Here is a 20,017-nt window from a genome sequence, read left to right as displayed (position 1 = left end):
ATTTACCCGTTCTCTTAATTATATCCAGCAACATGCAGCAGTGGCTGTTCTTCTATACTAGCACATGTACTCTGTACATTACAGATATGTTCAGTATTTCACCGTGCAAAGCCGGCCGCGGTGACCGAGCGGTTCTAGGCGCTTCAGTCTGGGACCGCGTGACTGCTACGCTAGCAGGTTCAATCGTGTCTCGGGCATGGAAATGTATGGTGTCCTTAGGTTAGTTAAGTTTAAGTAGTTCTGAGTTCTAGGGGACTGATAACCTCAGATGTTAAGTCCCATGGTGTTCAGAGCCATTTGAGCTCCGTGCAATCTGTGCTGGATGGTACTTTTGCAGGAAATCCAGTCCTCTTTACTATTCCCTTCACAAACTCTGTGGTCGCACTGCACAGTAAAAGCAGTAAAAGCAATTTATCTGTGGGAAAAAGAAATATTTTAGAATACTTGATACAGCCTCTCGAAATTTTAATAGAATTTGTGAAACATTTCACGATGGTGAAAGACTGGACTAGAAAGCGTTTTGCGTATTTATAGTGGCAGACGATAATCGGAGATTGAAATACTTTTTTGTGGAGATACTTTTTTGTGAGAAAAGTCTCTGTCGTTTCCGATAACAAGGAACCCGAACGTCTTGTGTTGAGGTCACAGCACGCCGTGTCGACAAATCTGGTGACGGAGTTAAAGCTGTGAGAAACTGCACTGCCAACTGCTGAACATTAAACTTAGTGCTCTAGAGGTGCAGAGCGTTTTATGCTAAGTGTTTATTCAGGTGGAGAGTTTGTAAGATACAGTAAATATTAGTTTATAATCTAATATCAGAAAATATTGGTCCCGGCGAAGGTTCGAATCCTCCCTCGGGCATCTGTGTATGTGTGTGTTTATGTGTGTGTGTGTGTGTGTGTGTGTGTGTGTGTGTGTGTGTGTGTGTGTGTGTGTTTGTCCTTAGGACAATTTAGTTTAAGTAGTGTGTAAGGTTAGGGACTGATGACCTTAGCAGTTAAGTCCCATAAGATTTCAGACACATTTGAAGATTTTTTGAGTTATTCGTTTAACGGATGCATACATCTCCCTAGGATTGGAACATATCAGAAAAGCATTATGTACAGTACATATTTTACAAAGGGTTAAAATACTTGGATTTAATTCTCATTCCACAGATCTTTCGTGGAGATGTCCTACTTGATGTGGAACAAGTATAAAAAACTAAAACTGATTTTCAGTAACGCAATAATACACTAGTTGTCACAGATAAGTAGGTAGAAACACACCAAAGTGCATTAGAAAGGGTGATTCATCTTGATCTATCTATGAGTTTTATGAAACCCACAACACCTTCAAAAAACCACTTGCGAGATTTTAATATTCTCTCACTCACTATGTGAAACTATTAGTCCTTAAAAAATATGAACAGGACCTTCGTTTAGAAAATACAATGTACTTAAATTTTGTACTGGGATACCCTCTCGCTGGAGGACACAGTTTCGAGTTATTCAAGAAAAACGCGGTTGACGGTCACTTTTGTAGGTTTTTCTTGACTAATTTTAAAACAGCGAAAACGTATACCAATAGAAAATTTAACTAAATTAAATCTCCTAAAAAAAGATCTTGTTCATTTGTTCTGTAAGACTGGTGGTTTGACGGTAGAAAGCGAGATAATATGAAAATCTCATAAGTAGTTGTTGAAGGTGTTGCAGATTGCATACGGCAGCTGAATCACCCTGTATAGCGAAATATCATCGAATGAAAAAAATGCGATACTTTCATTTCATGAGCAGAAATTGAATGTCATGTAGCAGTCGCATTATGTTATACTGATGTTATGGATGTCATTAGGTGCTGTTCTGAACTTCATCGATGGAGAAAAAGATGTTTTCAATGCTTCAGAATACCCCAAAGTGAAAGTTATTAAAAGAACAACTTTTGCTCTTGTTGGAAATTTATTGAGTATGGCAACTCTTTCTCCTGAAAGGAATCTCTGTAACTTCCATTGCTAATGAATACATAAGCTGCTCATTGTTGTATCTTTCGCTTCTCAAACAGTGCTGGTAGGCACCTTAACCTCACTGCGAACTAGTGACTGCTGGTAAAACAGACTGTTAGGTGTTACTGTAGTGTATTGAAGTACTTCGTTCGCATTTGAGAAAGATGTATTTTTATTGCATTCAAATGTAGTAACTATTGTGTTGAAATTATTGGATCAACAAATAAAACATTGGAGTGTTCGATGAAATATTAAGCAGAACACATGATCTCTTTATTCCACTGAAAATTGTTTTTACTATCTGAAACCGCGTTCTGTGCTTGTGTAAATGTGTCGTAATACGGTAGCCAGGTTTTCGCACCGCTGTTCCCTCATATTAGCTTACTGCTTCGCCAGCTCTCCAGGGAAATTTTGGCCGGCGCCTGAAATCCATTGTGTCAGGAGTGCGGAATAAAATAAAAGCAGATAGATACGTGTATCTCGTCTGAAACATTGGACGTGAGGGACAGCTTGCGATATTCCACGGTGGCAGCTACAGGATGTGCTGCGTCCTGCTCACATCGTGCCCGACGTCCCGTGCGGTTGGTAAATGTTGCATTTGCGGTCGCTTTCACGACAGAACCAGAGGCTGGCCAAAGTGCCACGAGTCTGACAATAACGAGAGCTCATTATCGGACGCGGATCTCTGCTCCAGCACAGGCATTTTCAGAAATGCGGCTTTATTCTCTCACTGCCGTTTTCCTCCTGTATGAGCCACCTGTTGACTTGCGTCACCAATAGTCGCTCGGACGATTCTCCTCTAGCCGCTTACTTCGTGGCTATGAAGCCATTAACGTCTCATACCAAAAGTGTATCTAATTATCCTCAGTAATTTATTGGAGACCTACCGTCTGGTTGACGACGAATTCCTTAGGAACGGTGCACAAGCTCGAATTAGAGAACGAAGTAGTTGGAAATTAATTGTGACCGCTTCAAGGGAATCTCTCTGGTACTGATTTAAGGTAATTCTGGGAAAAGCGGGTGACGTTAAATATAGAAGGGCGAACAGGGCCTTGAATCTAATGTTGCATGATGAGTGCAATGCTGTATCCAGTACACCACGTCGCTCTCTGTAAATTTACAGGGTGACTCATCTCCCACTACCGATGGCGTTGTACGCAACCCGCACTATGTATGGATCAGGAACTCTAACCAGACAGACGACAGCAACGCAATCGATATGAGTTCTCTCTCAGAGCTTTGGCTGACTCTTGAAATATGAGGCACACAGTAAAAAATACAAGTGAGGATTGCCCTTGGCTACACAGTATTTTTGGACAAAGGTATACCTCATTTCTACCATACTTATTTAAGTGTACCCAGTCATTCTTTGTGTAATTGGCAGTGTAGTCACACAGCTTTTGGATGACCATGTAAGTTTATTCAGTTTATAGTACTTAATCATTCATAAAAGGTTCAGAAACGTTGCCTTATGAAGATGAAACCACTTATAAACTGTTCTAATCAAAGGTGCAGAGTCACCGTCATGTTTATCAAGCTTCTCCTTTGTCTCCTGATGCGTTTTGCCTTTCATAAATTAATGTCTAATCACCACACGAAATTCTTCTTCGTCCATTTCACTCGACTTCCGTGATTCACACGAATGCCAAACACAAAGAAATAGACCAATATGACTGAAACTCGGTGTGCGTTCTTTCCAAAGGTGCTACTAACTAAACATGACCTTGAAACTTGCAGGTGGTGCCATCTCTCGAACTTTGCACCTACTTTTCAAACGCCTCTCGTATGTCCCGATCGGTCATCAAGAATCGATTACAGAACATTTGTATTTACCGCCACCCACAGTCAATGCTTGACACAAAAGCGGTACGTTCTGATTGGAACGACACGGGTAACCTGTTTTTAGTCTGACGTGGGCGAACTTAGGAAGAACCACTCCTGCATTTTGCTTACTCAGTAGGCATTCGCGATGGCGGCAGCTGGTTCTGCGTAGGCCGCAAAGAGCAGGTGAGAGAGGAAGACCGGTTGGCAGGAAGGCAGGCGCGGCGGAAGGAAGGGCCAGCGTCAGCGACAGGACACGCGCCCAATGCCGTTACGGGCATCCTCTGCACGCGCATCCCGCCCCGAGCGCTGCGAGGTGGGTCCGGCAGTGGACTCGCCAGCTGTGCTGCTGACTTCACCTCTGAGCTCAAGTACACTTAAAAAAAGACACGTGGTGTTTACACTTTTACGAGGGCCGAACTACTCGTACAACTGCAGCTATATATTGGTTCAAATGGCTCTGAGCACTATGAGGCTTAGCATCTATAGTCATCAGTCCCGTAGAACTTAGAACTACTTAAACCTGACTAACCTAAGGAGATCACACAACAACCAGTCATCACGAGGCAGAGAAAATCCCTGACTCCGCCGCGGCGGCGATATATTGAACAGATTGGTACAATGATTAAGAGAGTAGACTCTTGTTCGTAACAGATGGGGAACATAACGGATCTAAACAGCATGGCTTACTTATTTCAAGGTTTCCCTTTATCGTCCTAAGTGAATACGACCACTATTAGATTGACGAGGGCACGACCAAATCAGTCCTCCTTCCCATTCATTCATTCATTTCATTTCATTATTCATTCAGTGAGTCGTTTATTGTCTTACCTAGGACCCAGAAAGTTCAGGGGACGTAGAATGAGTGAAGTAATACATTAAAAAAGAAAAGAATGGTCAGGTGTCAGTAGAACTCGCGCACTGATGGTTAATCCATCCCGGTAATCGAGAATATTGCCGATTTTTGCCATTTATCGGCGTTGATACTGCCAAGATATCGGCCCCGTGGATTCCGAGACTTTCGAGAATGTTTTAATTTCAAGCTTGAAATCGGATAAAAAGTGACAAAAGAAATATTTTTTCGTATGATAGGATTAAAAATTAAAAATTTCGGATTTTTCCTTCTGCCTGTACTGTGAAACCGTGCTTTTTATCAAATGTCATGATTTTACGTTAACGGAAAGTGTCCCACGGGTTTTTACGAGTATCAAAATATGTAACATAAATGTCCGTATCTTTTGACTGAATTGACTTAGAAGCTTAAAATATCTGCACTGCCAAGGGACCATAGACCTTAATATTTGAGATAAATTTGAACTTCATAGTCTGGAGCCGCGCTACCGCAACGGTCGCAGGTTCGAATCCTGCCTCGAGCATGGATGTGTGTCATGTCCTTACGTTACTTAGGTTTAAGTAGTTCTGAGTTCTAGGGGACTGATGACCTCAGAAGTTAAGTACCATAGTGCTCGGTGCCATTTTTTTGAACTTCATACATTTTCTCTTTCCTGAGAGAAAGTGATCTGAATTGTCGGAAAGACAGACAGACAGACAGACACCAAGCAAAAAGATCCTATAAGGGCTCCCTTTTTACAGTTTTAGACACGAAACCCTAGAAGGGGAAAAAAAGGGAAACTCCGAGATCAGGCACTGAAGACCAAGCGATCCTCGACCGATCGTCGTATCATCATCAGTCATTCAACATCGGAAGCGATATGGAGGGGCATAAGGTCAACACACCACACTCCCAGCCATTGTCAACGTTTAGACCTTTGAGGCCCTACCTATCAATCAGGTAAGCGGTTAGCTCCTCAGTCGGCATCACGAGGCTGAGTGCACTCCGATCCAGGTCTTCAACCAAACAAAAATCCCTGGTAGTGCGAGGAATCGAATCCGGATCCCCCGTATGTGGGTCTGTCGCGTTACCCACTCGGCTGTGGGAGGCGGAGCAAAGAAAGGGAATCATTTACAATTTCAATCTGCACACTGTGTTGACAAAAAACTACTAGGGCTATTTTTTTTTCGAGATCATATCAGTCGCGAAATGGACACCGCAGTGGAAATAAAAAATGTTTTATTTGCAATTTTTTGCTACATCTTCCAGTTACTCCTCGAGAATGTCGTCGCTCCGTCTTAGAATAATTTCGTAGCGTGGTACCAATTTTCCTATACACTCGTCGTAGTAGGCAGCCGCCAGTGAGTTCAGCAAATTCTCTACGCTGGTCTACAACTCATTGTCTGTTTCAAAAGGCCGTCCTCCTAGCTATCGTGTCATGTGAGCAAGGAGATCAAAATCTCATGGAGCCATCGAAAACGTTGCAGTTGCAGTGTGCGGCCGAACATTGTCATGAACGACAATACCTGATGACAACGTTCCTCTTCGCTTATTCTGAACTTACCGTCGTAGGCACGCTGTATGAGGCAGAGTTACGGCCCTGCCAGCTTCCATGAATTCTACCAAAAAACCGCTTTTCCGTCCCAGAACACAGTAGCCATACAATTTTTTATGGAGAAGGTTCGCTTGCATTTCTTTGGTTTACTCAGAGAATGAGAATGCGCCCTTGTTTGGAGTGTTCGTTTGTTTACTCATTTTCGAAATGAACCCATGTGTCGTCCCCCGTGACAGTTCGTCGCGTATTGTGGTGGTTTAACAGCATCTTGTGGTCCCATCTCGCACAGAGTTTGGGGCTCTGAAGCCTCTCAGTCACTAAGGTATGGATAGCTGATCTTGAAATTTAGGGAAACGAATCATTCAGCACAGAAATTGTGAACTGACGATTATCTCGAGTCGCCTGATCCACTCGCCGAAAAAGATCGTCGGACACTCGCTTCCTTCCATGACAGCCTGAGTAGCATACGTATGAACGTCCTACTTCAAAGTTAATGCACCACTACCGCACTTTGCTGTCACTCATGATCACAAAACACATTACTCATTCGTCGATGATCGTCGGGTGCATTGCACCCCCTCCCCACCCCAACCCCCCACTGCCCTGGATGAAGAAATTTAATGACGGCATGCTCTTCACACTTGGCGGGAGACTGTTGTTCTAGGCATGTTTACGTGCCCAATGCGCGGCCTGAACTGATAGGTGTGACGTGACACGATCGACGTACGTACTAGCGACACTGCACAACATATCTGTGTAAAGCTTCATCCGGCTTTCGCTGCTATTTTAATTTCGTGATCTATTGGTTTCGAAAAAAATAGCCCTCGTATCACTGTACTAATTATTACTATTTCAAATGGGGTATGATTTCGCCTACTGTAAACTCGATGCCACAAAGACAGATTCTAACGCTTTCTTCCTTCTATATCCACATCCACATTTATACTCCGCAATCCATCTTATAGTGCGTATCAGAGAGTACTTTCGTTACTACTTTCTTTTAACCTTCCCTGTTCCATTAGCAAATGGAGCGAGGAAAGAATGGTTATCGGTAAACCTATGTGTTAACTCAGGTTTCTCTAATTTTCACGTTGTGCTCTTTTAACGAGAAGTATGTGGAAAGCAGTACTTCTCTGTGCTCCACAATGCGTCTGTTGTAGCGACTGCCACTAGAGTTGCTACGACGTACCTTCCTCCAAGCACTGTACGGAAGACATACGGCTATATTCATATATAATGTTGATTAACACGTATCGGCATAAACTATTCGGAAGTGAAAACATAATGTAAGCTTCTACTCTGTTCCCAAAAGCTTCCGGAATGTACTCCGTTTAGCCTACGTAATTAGTGAACGGTGCGGTTTCTTAATATGATTTGTATTCCATTTACATTTGCAATTCATGTTCAAATATTTCATTATCTACATCGGCGCATTTTGCATCGCGCGTTGGTTTCTAGGGCTAGTGCCTATTTTCTTCTTTAACTTTAACTAGAATGTCTAAAGTGGAGCCAAGCAACTACTTCCCTTCTAAGCTTTTTGCCTCTTTTCGTCGATCTGTAACCAGTACCAAAATAATAGCACAGTTGAGAATGATCGAGTGGTAAGCTGATGGACCGAGCAAACAACCAGGAAGGCTTTCGCTGTGTGAGTAATGCGCAGGATTCCAGCTGTTTAAAGTAGACTACAGCTCTAACCGCCAAAGTAACATCCTCCATCCAGATGTTCTACTCGATTGCTTTAATCGGCGCTATCCGAGGGATGAAGACAAGGACTTTCTAACTTTTATTTCACCTTATGCTAATGCTATTGGCGATTATTTCCACGCAATAGACATCGATGCTCTTAGCCCAAAGAACCCAGTTGGTGGATGTCATATTCGAATGAAAAGAAATTACCACAATGCCATGTCCACCTGCTTAGCTGAGTGGTTACGTGCTTGCCTCCCAAACAGCTCGCCGGCTGCTGTGGCCGAGCGGTTCTAGGCGCTTCAGTCTGGAACAGCGTTGGTGCTACGGTCGCAGGTTCGAATCCTGCCTCGGGCATGGATGTGTGTGATGTCCTTAGGTCAGTTAGGTTTAAGTAGTTCTAAGTCTAGGGGAAATGACCTCAGATGTTAGGTCCCATAGTGCTTAGAGCCATTTGAGCCATTTCAAGACATGCAGCGGACCCGCGTTCGATTCCCGGCCGGGTTGAAGATTTCACCGCTCGTGGACTGGGTGTTGTGTTGTTCTTATCATCATTTCATCACCGGTACACGAGTCGCCCAATGTGGAGTCGACTGTAATAAGTCTCGCACTTGGCAGCCGAACTTCCCCGGATGGGACCTTCCGGCCGGCAATGCCATACGATCTTTTCGTTTAACACAATGCCATGAGCTTTGTGCTCCAGGGGCTCGAATCCTATTGAAAATTCCTGGGATTCGCTGGGAAAATACAAGATGCCTTCAGTAAGTAAAGCAACACTTTTTCTTTCTCGGTCGATTCCGGCTGAAAAAATGCGAAATTTGTTGGGAGAAGGCACAGTAGCAAGATATTGCAATCGCTTTCGTGAAGACGGGGTCCCACTTTTCCATGCTTCCTCTGAACAACTTTAGTGAAATATCGCGATGGTTCTTTTGAAAAGACGCTGTAGATTTCCTTCCACCCCCTGATCCTTTGCCCGTCCGGAATCAAGGTCCGTATCTCGTGACGTCACCGACTAGGCGTTAAGCCCTGAGCTTGCTTTCTTCTTTACTGGCTCCTAACTCGTACTACAGAGAGTTGTAGAGGGTAAGACTGTAGAGAAACACGGAGATTGGGATACATGCAGCAAATAATACTGAGCCGGCCGCGGTGGTCTCGCGGTTCTAGGCGCGCAGTCCGGAACCGTGCGACTGCTACGGTCGCAGGTTCGAATCCTGCCTCGGGCATGGATGTGTGTGATGTCCTTAGGTTAGTTAGGTTTAAGTAGCTCTAAGTTCTAGGGGACTAATGACCACAGCAGTTGAGTCCCATAGTGCTCAGAGCCATTTGACCCATTCTGAAATAATACTGAGGATGTAAGTTGCACTTGCTACTCTGAGATGAAAAGGTAGGCACGGGAGAAGAATTCGTGGCGTGCCGCATCAAACCAGTCAGAAGACTAAAAACTAAACTCCGCCCTAACAGTCCATGAAGGTCCATAGGCGTCACTGGATGCGGATATGGAAGGGCATGTCGTCAGCACACCGCTCTCCCGGCCATATGTCAGTTAACGAGACCGGAGCACCTACTTCTCAGTCAAGTGGCTCCTCAGTTTGACTTAAAAGGGCTGAGTGCACCCCACTTGCCAACAGCACTCGGTAAACCCCGTGGTCACCCATCCAAGTGCTAGCCCAGCCCGGCAGCGCTTAACTTCGGTGATCTAACAGGAACCGGTGTTACCATTGCGGCAGAGCCATTGGCAGTCAGAAGACTGATGACGTAAATAAATACAATAAAAAAACTCAACCCGCACTGCGATTCGTCTCTCGCAGCCTCTGGCCTCCGACTCCTAAACAATCATAACGCGTTCTCTACTAGTGTGAATAAGGCATCGATACTAAACGCGAAATACCCAATACTGCGGACACAAGGAAGCTCACTTATTAAAACAAGAGGTGCTCGTTAGTTTATTGGTGAAAAGCTGATGTACTCCGAGATATGGAGAATAATGGAAAATAAGTGGCTATTTACTTGAAGTAAAGAGGTACACGAAATTCAAAACCATACATTTCCCAGAAATATGAAGGTACGAGTAATCTGCAGAAAATGATTACCTTGAAAGCAGGTAACATAGTGGACTTGTGTTTATAAAATTTTGAGCAGAAAATTTGTGGTTTAAAGTTCCCATTAACATTGAGCTCTGCTCACTGGTTCAGGGGGAGGAAAGAATGGCGAAAGGAATCGGACGTGACCTGTTTCAGAAATCACAACGTTGCCTTGAAGCTATTTGGGGAAAACGCGGAAAATCTGAATGAGGAAAGCCGAGGGGGAATTTGATCTCCACTCATCCGGTATACTACCGCAGCACCCGCTCGTTCTTTAGGGAAGGAGGCTAAGAGCAAGACAGTATCTCGATTGTTTCATAATGTCCCCAAACTTGAATACAGCGTCAGAATATTTATATTCCGAACGAGATGGGGGCAAGCGAGTAGTCTTTCTACCTGTACGTCAAGCGTGACCAGCATGGATATGTGCGCAGCAGCCCGTGTCGGAATCTCTCTCTGAGGGAAGGCAGTCTATGTCCGCTCTCTCTGTCTTTCTCTACGTGTGTGCGCGGCTGCCGCACGCGCTGTGGCCGTTAAAGATTCAGGGCGGGGCCGGGCCGCGCAGCGGGCTAAGTGCGGCGTGCGTGTCGGCCTTGGCAGGCGCGGCACGTCCTCAGGGCGGAGACAATTTGTCCATTCAGCCGGCCCGAGTGCCGCCGTTCTCTGCGCCGCCCACAGCTCCTTCCGCCTCCGCTCTCTACCTGCTCCTGTTCGTCACGTTTGCCGCGAGGACGACTTCCGTTGAGCAGCTGCGAGTACTCTGTCCATTCAGAGCCGCGTAATGTCTCCAGCGCCAGTAATAGATCGAGCTATACTACGAGTTCACGTATTTATAATGACCCTATAATACACTACTGGCCATTAAAATTGCTACACCAAGAAGAAATGCAGATGATACACGGGTATTCGTTGGACAAATATATTATACTGGAACTGACATGTGATTACATTTTCACGAAATTTGGGTACATAGATCCTGAGAAATCAGTACCCGGAACAACCACCTCTGGCCATAATAAAGGCCTTGATACGCCTGACCATTGAGTCAAACAGAGCTTGGATGGCGTGTACAGGTACAGTTGCCCAGGCAGCTTCAACAAGATACCACAGTTCATCAAGAGTAGTGACTGGCGTATTGCGACGAGCCAGTTGCTCGACCACCATTGATCAGACGTTTTCAATTGGTGAGAGATCTGGAGAATGTGCTGGCCAAGGCAGCAGTCGAACATTTTCTGTATCCAGAAAGGCCCGTACAGGACCTGCAACATGCGGTCGTGCATTATCCTGCTGAAATGTAGGGTTTCGCAAGGATCGAATGAAGGGTAGAGCCACGGGTCGTAACACATCTGAAATTTAACGTCCACTGTTCAAAGTGCTGTCAGTGCGAACAAGAGGTGACCGAGACGTGTAACCAATGGCACCCGATACCATCACGCCGGGTAATACGCCAGTATGGCGGTGTCGAATACACGCTTCCATTGTGCATTCACCGCGATGTGGCCAAACACGGATGCGACTATCATGATACTGTAAACAGGACCTGGATTCATCCGTGCAACCATGTTCGTCATTGAGTACACCATCGTAGGCACTCCTGTCTGTGATGCAGCGTCAAGGGTAACCGCAGCGATGGTCTCCGAGCTGGTAGTCCATGCTGCTGCAAACGTCGTCGAACTGTTCGTGCAGATGGTTGTTGTCTTGCAAACGTCCCCATGTGTTGACTCAGGGATCGAGACGTGGCTGCACGATCCGTTACAGCCATGCGGATAAGACGCCTGTCATCTCGACTGCTAGTGATACGAGGCGGTTGGGATCCAGCACGGTGTTCCGTATTACCCTCCTGAAACCACCGATTCCATATTCTGCTAACAGTCATTGGATTTCGACGAACGCGAGTAGCAATGTCCCGATACGATAAACCGCAATCGCGATAGGCTACAATCCGACCTGTATCAAAGTCGGAAACGTTGGTACGCGTTTGTCCTCCTTACACGTGCCATCACAACAACGTTTCACCAGGCAACGCCGGTCAACTGCTGTGTGTGTATGAGAAATCGGTTGGAAACTTTCCTCATACCAGCACGTTGTAGGTGTCGCCACCGGCGCCAACCTTGTGTGAATGCTGTGGAAAGCTAATCATTTGCATATAACAGCTTCTTCTTCCTGTCGGTTAAATTTCGCGCCTGTAGCACGTCATCTTCTTGGTGCAGCAATTTTAATGCCCAGCAGTCTAGCATTCTCGTAGTTATGTTCCGATGTTGAAAACAGCTACAAGAATGCTCCTTGGTCGTTATACACTGTTCAATCACGTTAACGTGACCACCTATCAAAAGCATGAATAACAACACTTTACAGCGTCGAATGCTGCGAGACCTTCAGGAAGAGAGTCAGTTAGGTTCGGGACGGTACCGACAGGAATGTGGAGCCACACCGATTCCAGTGCTGTGGCCAGCTGTGCTAAGTTTCTCGATTCTGGAACCATGGCGTGAACAGCCTCATTGAGGTGGACCACAGTTTCTCATCTGCGTTATCTCCAGCGACTACGGTAAACTGATTCTGGTGTTATTCGAACCACGCACGTACACTGTGAGCTTTGTGACACGTTGAGTTGTCGTATCGTGCCGAGGGAAAACAATCTGCATGCAGGGACAGACATGGTCCCCAAGGATAAATGCGCACTTTTTTTGATCCATTGTGCCTTCCAGAATGACGATATCACCCAGGGACCGCCACGCAAACGTTTCCCAGATCATAATTCCGACGATTGTTTCAAGGAGTTTGTTCTAGACGTTCCACGCCGTAGACACCAACGGGCATCAGTTCTACGGAGCGTGAAACGTGATTCATCTGAAAAGAAGTGGATGTCCAGTTGCGGTACTGGGGTGCCATTTCCAGCCTTCGTTGCTGATGAACAGCAGTCAGCATTTGGTGCCTGAACTAAACATCTGCTGCAGACGCCCATACGCAGCAACGGTCGTTGAGGAGACACTGTCGGCAGCCCATTGCTTCATCTGGCCGGCCAACTGCTCAACAGTTGCTCGTCTATTCACCCGACACATTTCGGCAGCCGTCATTCACACTGTCATCTATGGCCCGTGGTGCCTCACAGTTGACTCAGTTCCGGTTTTGGACGGCACTGTATACTTAAACCTAAGCTGCACGCGAACGGTGTGCAGACTCAGTCGTTTCGGAAATGCTTTTTCCCTGGACCCGAAAGCCAATGATCGTGCCCCTTTGGGCGCCAGATAAGTCGCTCCGTTTCCACATTATGATAACAACTGTACGTTTTTCCATGTACTCCCGATAAGGTTTGTATACCCTCCACTTGTACTTGCCACCTGCCGTCTGTGAATGGTTATGGCACGATGAAGTCGAAGGTAGGCGGCGGTCACATTAATGTGAATGGACCGTGTGTGGCAAGTAAACTAAACTTTGTCCTCCCCCACCCCTCCTCACAATATCAGATTTGGCTTGTATGTTCTTCCTACAGAGACACACTAGTGAGTCAGGTCATTATAGCCTCTTGCTTAACTGCGTGTTGGTCCACCTTTGGCGAAATGCTGCAGCGATTCTGAATGGCATGAATCTAAACGGTGCATCGTAGCGTTCTCTCGGGTTCAGATCATGAGAATTTGTTGACCACGACTGAAGGTGAATTCAGTACGATGCTCCTCAGATTACTGTAGCACGATTGTGGTCTTGTGAAGCGGGCAGTTACCCTGTTGGAAAATTCCATCTTCGCTGGGGAAGGCATAAACTATGAAAGGATGTAGGTGCTCCGCAATAATGTTCACGCAGTCCACAGCTGTTATGGTGCATTCAATTGCTACCACAGAATTCGTGGAAGTCCAAGTGAATGTCACACACGGTGTAATACTGTGCCAATCTCCTGCATCCGTGGCGCAATCCACGTTTTGTGGGAACGTCCGCTTGGATGAAGGCGCATCCGCGCTCGAAGATCGACCTGCTGTAAGAAGAAATGAGGTTCAGACTGACGTTTCTTGATGCAAGGTGCAATCTCAATGATCCCGTGCCGACTACTCTGACGATGTCGTTGGTTCCAAATGAAACATAGCGATAGTCTGCTGTGGAACCCTGTGTCCATAAATTTGCGCTGAACTGTGTGCTCCGACACCACACAAACATTATACGTCGTCAGATCGGTCGCAGGTCACAGTCTTTCCTACTTTACAGAGCAGGTCATCCTGCGATCTCCACGTTCTGTTGCGAGGCATGGACGTCAAAAAAATGGTTCAAATGGCTCTGAGCACGATGGGACTTAACTTCTGAGGTCATCAGTCCCCTAGAACTTAGAACTACTTAAACCTAACTAACCTAAGGACATCACACACATCCATGCCCGAGGCAGGATTCGAACCTGCGACCGTTGCAGACATGCGGTTCTGGACTGAATGCCCAGAACCGCTCGGCCACCGCGGCCAGCTTTTGTCATCACTTTCCCTTTTCAAACCACGTAAAAAAAAATACGGGAGCTAACTTCCATGCATGGTGAGGACGTTTCAGACGTTTTTCAATGCTAGCTATACACTTATTTAACACGCCCGTGAGCATTTGTACACGCGGAATATTCGCCATTTTAGGCACAGATGACTCATATTCGGACAGGTCTGCCTTCTTATGTCGTTAGGGTGCACAAATATAGACTGTAGGAAGAGTATGCATAGAGGGCCATGTGACCAGGTAGCATTGGTGCGGGTGTGTTCTCCATATGATAAACTTTCCGAAATTCATTCTCAAGAATCTAAACTTCTTTCATCCACAGGGGGCAATCTGTCAGATGAGACTTATATAGATTGAAGTTTCACTTGAAATCGTCATGAACTTTTACACAACAATAAGTTAGTAGATGACAAAGAAATGAGAGTACTTTACAGGTTACCCATTTTTCTCAAAAAATCAGCCATAGAAGCCAATCTGATAACAATCAGTCTTCATTAGGTACGGTGCACAAGCACAGAATGTTTCAGGTACAAGGAAGGAAATCGCTGTTCCCTTTTAAAGGAACCATTCGAGCGTTTGCCTGGATCGATTTAGGGAAATTACGTAAAATGGCCGGACGTGAGTTTGAAACATCATCCTACAGAGCGTGAGAGTCACGTTGTATTGTTATTTTTATTGTATTTCATGGTCTTGTAGAAAAGGTTAGGATGAGTTCGTGGTTTTCAAAGGGTTTATTGAAATGTTCATCGAAACTAAGTCGCCTTGTGTGTGTTTTGTCGTGTGGTAATATGTTGGTAAAGAGCTGCAGCAGATTTCTTGTTGCGTGCTGTTGTGTCCGTTGAAAGTAGAAACAGTAATATTTATATTATTTACCTTCGAGTCTCACCTAATTATTTATCAGAGACGAGCGCTCGTTTATTCTTTCCTTCAATACAACTTTTACTATCGGGTTGTAATACACAATGATCACATTTATAAATTCCTTTCATCTTTTTTCATATCAAGAATAAAATCGGAGTCATTAACATTACATTTAACAACAAATATAATAAAAATCAATGATAATGTAATGATAATGTTCGCTTTCCTTACGCAGAAAGTAACGTCTTTGGTTCCTACACACAGCACAGTATCTGACAGTTATTTCCGCAATAACATGTTATATTACAACATAAAATCCCACGCAGGGTTTACTGGCTGGTAACAAGATATCAGAAAACTTTACGTAGTCCACAACAGATCATAAGAAGCACAGTGAAGATCTCTTCCTATCTACTGAACAGAAAGAGACACACAAATATGTAGCATACATATAAATCTCCGAAAAACTACAAGCCAAAAATTCTCTGACGAAGTAACCTCATCAGCCTTTTAATTAATTTGAGCTACCCGAGAAATTTCCGAAGTCGAACAGCAAAACTACTGAAAACGATTCAAATCAGACTGTATCTCATCCTAAATATCTGAAAACCTTGAGGCAACGAATCAACACCTAAGATAAGATGAGAAGTTACTTCAAAAAACTTCTCTTCTGAGAGAAAAGATGGTATAAGAGCAGTACCAAGCGTTTATGAACCACCTGAGACCGAAATGCGCTGGACGCTGCGCAAGCCGCAGAGGCCATCCACTTCCAGCTGGCCTGGAGTGCCGGAGTATTTCCGGCCGCGGCTGGCCTGGACATCGTCTGGCTAAACGGACGGTTCTGTTTAACGTTAACGCGGCTGCTCCCGTCGCAGTAAAGGCTAAACTGCGCGGAACGGGGCCAGCAGCCAGTGGTTCCATTCGTTTAGAGCTGCTCTCGACCTACCGCCGCCACGAAGCTGCGTCAGACAGGCAGGCGAGCGCTGTATAACCTCAGAGTAACTGACCGGTGCCGATACAGATCTCCGCTAGACCGTAGATCATGATTAATATTCCATATTTATACTGTATATGTACACGATTCATGCTAATAATCTAAGATGACGTTATATTTTGTCCCTAGGAATGCCAACACTATTGTAAAGCTAGCATAAACTTCAGATGAAGAGATCTGGGACATTAAATGTACATTTGCTTTAACTGGACATCTCGTCGATCGTTAGTTTGAATAGCCACTGAGAAACGAGAAGTTGTTCTCTGGAGAGCTTTAATAAAGCCGCCTTCTCCTGATTTCGATTGTGCATTGTAAGCTGCTGCAGCGCGCTTCAAGAACTCTTCTTCCCTTCTTCTCGGAGTGTCACATTAGATAAATGCTGACGATGTTAACTTTGACATGGTTTACTACTACGTCTATGCCCCGCAAGCCACCTCATGGTTTATGGCGGAAAGCACTATGTGTACCACCGTCACTCCCCTTCCCCAAAACCCCTTTTCCTGATCCAGTGGCGAATGATCCATGGGAAGAACGAGTCTCGTTTTCACTTTAAATCGCTCCGTACTCATTCTCCCACATACTGCTTCCTGTGATCATTCTGCAATCATGTAATAGTGTATTAAGGGGTCTTTCTAGCTATTTATACACAGTAACTTACATCTGTTTATGTTCACGGCCAACTGCAAATCCCTACATCAAGTGTCGATCCTCAGCAGGAATTCCAGCTTTTCGGTACAGTTTTCAAGCGTTGCGACATCTCTGCACGTAGCAGCATCAGGCTCGAAAAACCTCACGCAACTTCCATTGTTATCAACTCAGTCATTCATACTCAGAGTGTTACGATTGATCATTGCTACCTTAATATGTATCCACTTCACTGTGTTACTTATTTTTTCTTCCGCCGGCCGGTGTGACCGTGCGGCTCTAGGCACTTCAGACTGGAACCGCGTGACCGCTACGGTCGCAGGTTCGAATCCTGCCTCGGGCATGGATGTGTGTGATGTCGTTAGGGTAGTTAGGTTGAAGTAGTTCTACGTTCTAGGGGACTGATGACCTCAGCAGTTGAGTTCCATAGTGCTCAGAGCCATTTGAACTTATTTTTTCTCTTCCCACAAACACGTCTTATAATTTATTACCTGATCTTTCCTGCGCGATCGTAACTGCACCTCTGCATGGACTTAGCCTGTCAGTATGGACTAATTGTTTTGCGTGCACATGTCCGCAGTTCAATAACTGAGGAAATGAGCATTAATGGATTGCTCTTGCCACATGTACTTGGAATTAATAAACAATTTGAAGACATACTACTTCTGATAGAAATAATTATTAGTCTGCAAATGAGGTAGATACTGATGTATTATTGTTCAGTACACTGTCCTCAGTCACCAATATAAATATTTGCACTTATGCCTCTAACACCCTATAGATTGTGATAAGTAATCATTTTATAACACTCAATTCTGGGTTGTCCATAGTTATTTTTACTTCTGAAGATTTATCTGAATTAAGAATTACTCAACGAATTAGTTACTTTGTAATTAGTCACCGGAGACCGTAGAGCCATTTTACTCAGTAAATATCCCCGTACATCTTCTGATTGTTTTCCGATAAAGTTCGGGTTCGCCTTTGTATGTCGGTGCTCTAAGGTATATAAGTATTCTAGAAGATATGGTGTGTTATGGTATAACACACACTGGTGTCCAAAATTGAAGAAACAAACGGTAATTTTGCAAGGTAGCATTTATTTTGCCGCAAAACATTTTGAGCAGGTGTTAGTAAAGTCCTGACAACGACGTAGCATCCTGTACATGACGTCATCAATCCTATGTCGACGCGGTAATGCCCATTCTTCCTGCAGAGGTGCTCGCAATACTTGGATAGTGGTTGGTGGATGCTTAAGCGATGCAGCCCGACTTCCTAGTGCATCCCATATGTGGTCTATGCGAGCAGGCAACGCCATGCGTGCAGTAACTTCCCACCCCAAGAAAACATCAGCCACCTTTGCTCTAGAAGATCGAGGATTATCGTCAGTCACTACGAATTCTGGGCCCACAGTACGTCGCAACAACCGCTCATGAGCTCCAAAGATCTCGTCACTAGACCTGACAACAGTTAAACCTTGCCGATTCACCAGTACCAGTTCATGAAGAGGTGTTGAAGTGGTCGACATAACCCCTGCCCACATCATTAGGGATCCTCCTCGATATCGTTAACTTTCCACAATGTTTGGTCTCCGAAATCGTGTTCCACGTTCCCACGAGATGCGAATCTGCTGTGAATCACGCTCCAGACCAAATATCAGGACTCACCTGTGAAAAAAATAAGAAAAAAAGACATTGGCGCACTGTTCGAGCGTCCAGGTCGACGACTCCACTCTAGACGTTCCCTTCAGTGAAGACGTGTCAGAGGTATAATTACAGCAGATCTCCGAAAATAAAGGCCACTCTGCCGAAGCCTTTTGCACACCGGTTGCATCGATACAACTCGCCCAGTGGAAGCTGCGCACTCACATGACACTTGCCGTGCAGTAGTAAGGCGGTAATGTCGTGCTCTTACAGCCAAATAACGGCCCTCTCTTCTGAATTCACACGTGGTCGGCCCTTCTCTGGTCCTCGTGATACAGTTTCGGTCTTTTTAAACTGTCACTGGCCACATCAGTTTCCGATTGGTTGCTGCCATTCTTCCTATGGCCTTCCACCACAGAGGTCTGGTGGGCGTCTTCTCTGTGCCATATTGCACCGTCTGTGACTGTGTACACAGCGGTTGTGGATGTGGGACTACCCGGCATCTACATCTACATGGATACTCTGCGAATCACATTTAAGTGCCTGCATAGGGTTCATCGAACTACCTTCATAATTCTCTATTATTCCAATCTCGTGTAGCGCGCGGGAAGAATGAACACCTATATCTTTCCGTACAAGCTATGATTTCCCTTATTTTATCTTGGTGATCCTTTCCCCCTATGTAATTCGGTGTCAACAAAATATTTTCGAATTTGGAGTTGAAAGTTAGTGATTGGAATTTCGTGAGAAGATTCCGTCGCAACGAGAAACGCCTTTCTCTTAATGATGTCCATTCCAAATCCTGTATCATTTCTGTGACGCCCTCTCCCATATTTCACGATAATACAAAACGTGCTCCCTTCCTTTGAACTTTTCCGATGTACTCAGTCAGTCCTATCTGGTAAGGATCCCACACCGCACAACAGTATTCTAAAAGTGGACGGACAAGTGTAGTGTAGGCAGTCTCCTTAGTAGGTCTGTTACATTTTCTAAGTGTCCTCCCAATAAAACGCAGTCTTTGTTTGGAAACACTACCCGTTCGATGGGTGCCATGATACCTCATTTGCGTGACTGTCCCTTGACCAGAGTGTCATCTTAAGTGCAGAACACCTGTTGACGGTTTGTATGAGTATATCATGAATTAGACGTATGATTAGAAAATAGCGGTTTGTTACTTAGTTTTGGACATCACTGTATTTAGCAATAATTTAGTAAGTTTGTATCTCGTTACATGCCATTAAAAAGAAAACAAATCCTGTAACACGGGAACCCCACCATCTTAGTGTGAATTTATTCGTAGTGATGTGGTAATGATGGCTGTGCGTGTTTGTTGTAGCAGGAATAAAGGGTGCATAAATCCAAAAAAAGAAATGGCTCTGAGCACTATGGGACTTAACATCTGTGGTCATCAGTGCCCTAGAACTTAGAACTAATTAAACCTAACTAACCTAAAGACATCA

At 44.9% G+C, this 20,017-nt stretch overlaps 1 protein-coding gene and 1 pseudogene across 1 annotated transcript in view; one reads left to right on the top strand and one right to left on the bottom strand.

Annotated features, from left to right (window-relative positions):
- The window catches only part of LOC126335884 (protein PRRC2A), a 1,700,716-nt gene that overhangs the window by 810,636 nt on the left and 870,063 nt on the right, over positions 1–20,017 (top strand). The window lies entirely within an intron of this gene.
- On the bottom strand, positions 9,495–9,612 carry LOC126337212 (5S ribosomal RNA; annotated as a pseudogene).

Source organism: Schistocerca gregaria, chromosome 2 (genome assembly GCF_023897955.1).
Source record: "Schistocerca gregaria isolate iqSchGreg1 chromosome 2, iqSchGreg1.2, whole genome shotgun sequence".
Classification (NCBI taxonomy): Eukaryota; Metazoa; Arthropoda; class Insecta; order Orthoptera; family Acrididae; genus Schistocerca; species Schistocerca gregaria.
This window is presented reverse-complemented; position numbering and strand designations above follow the sequence as displayed.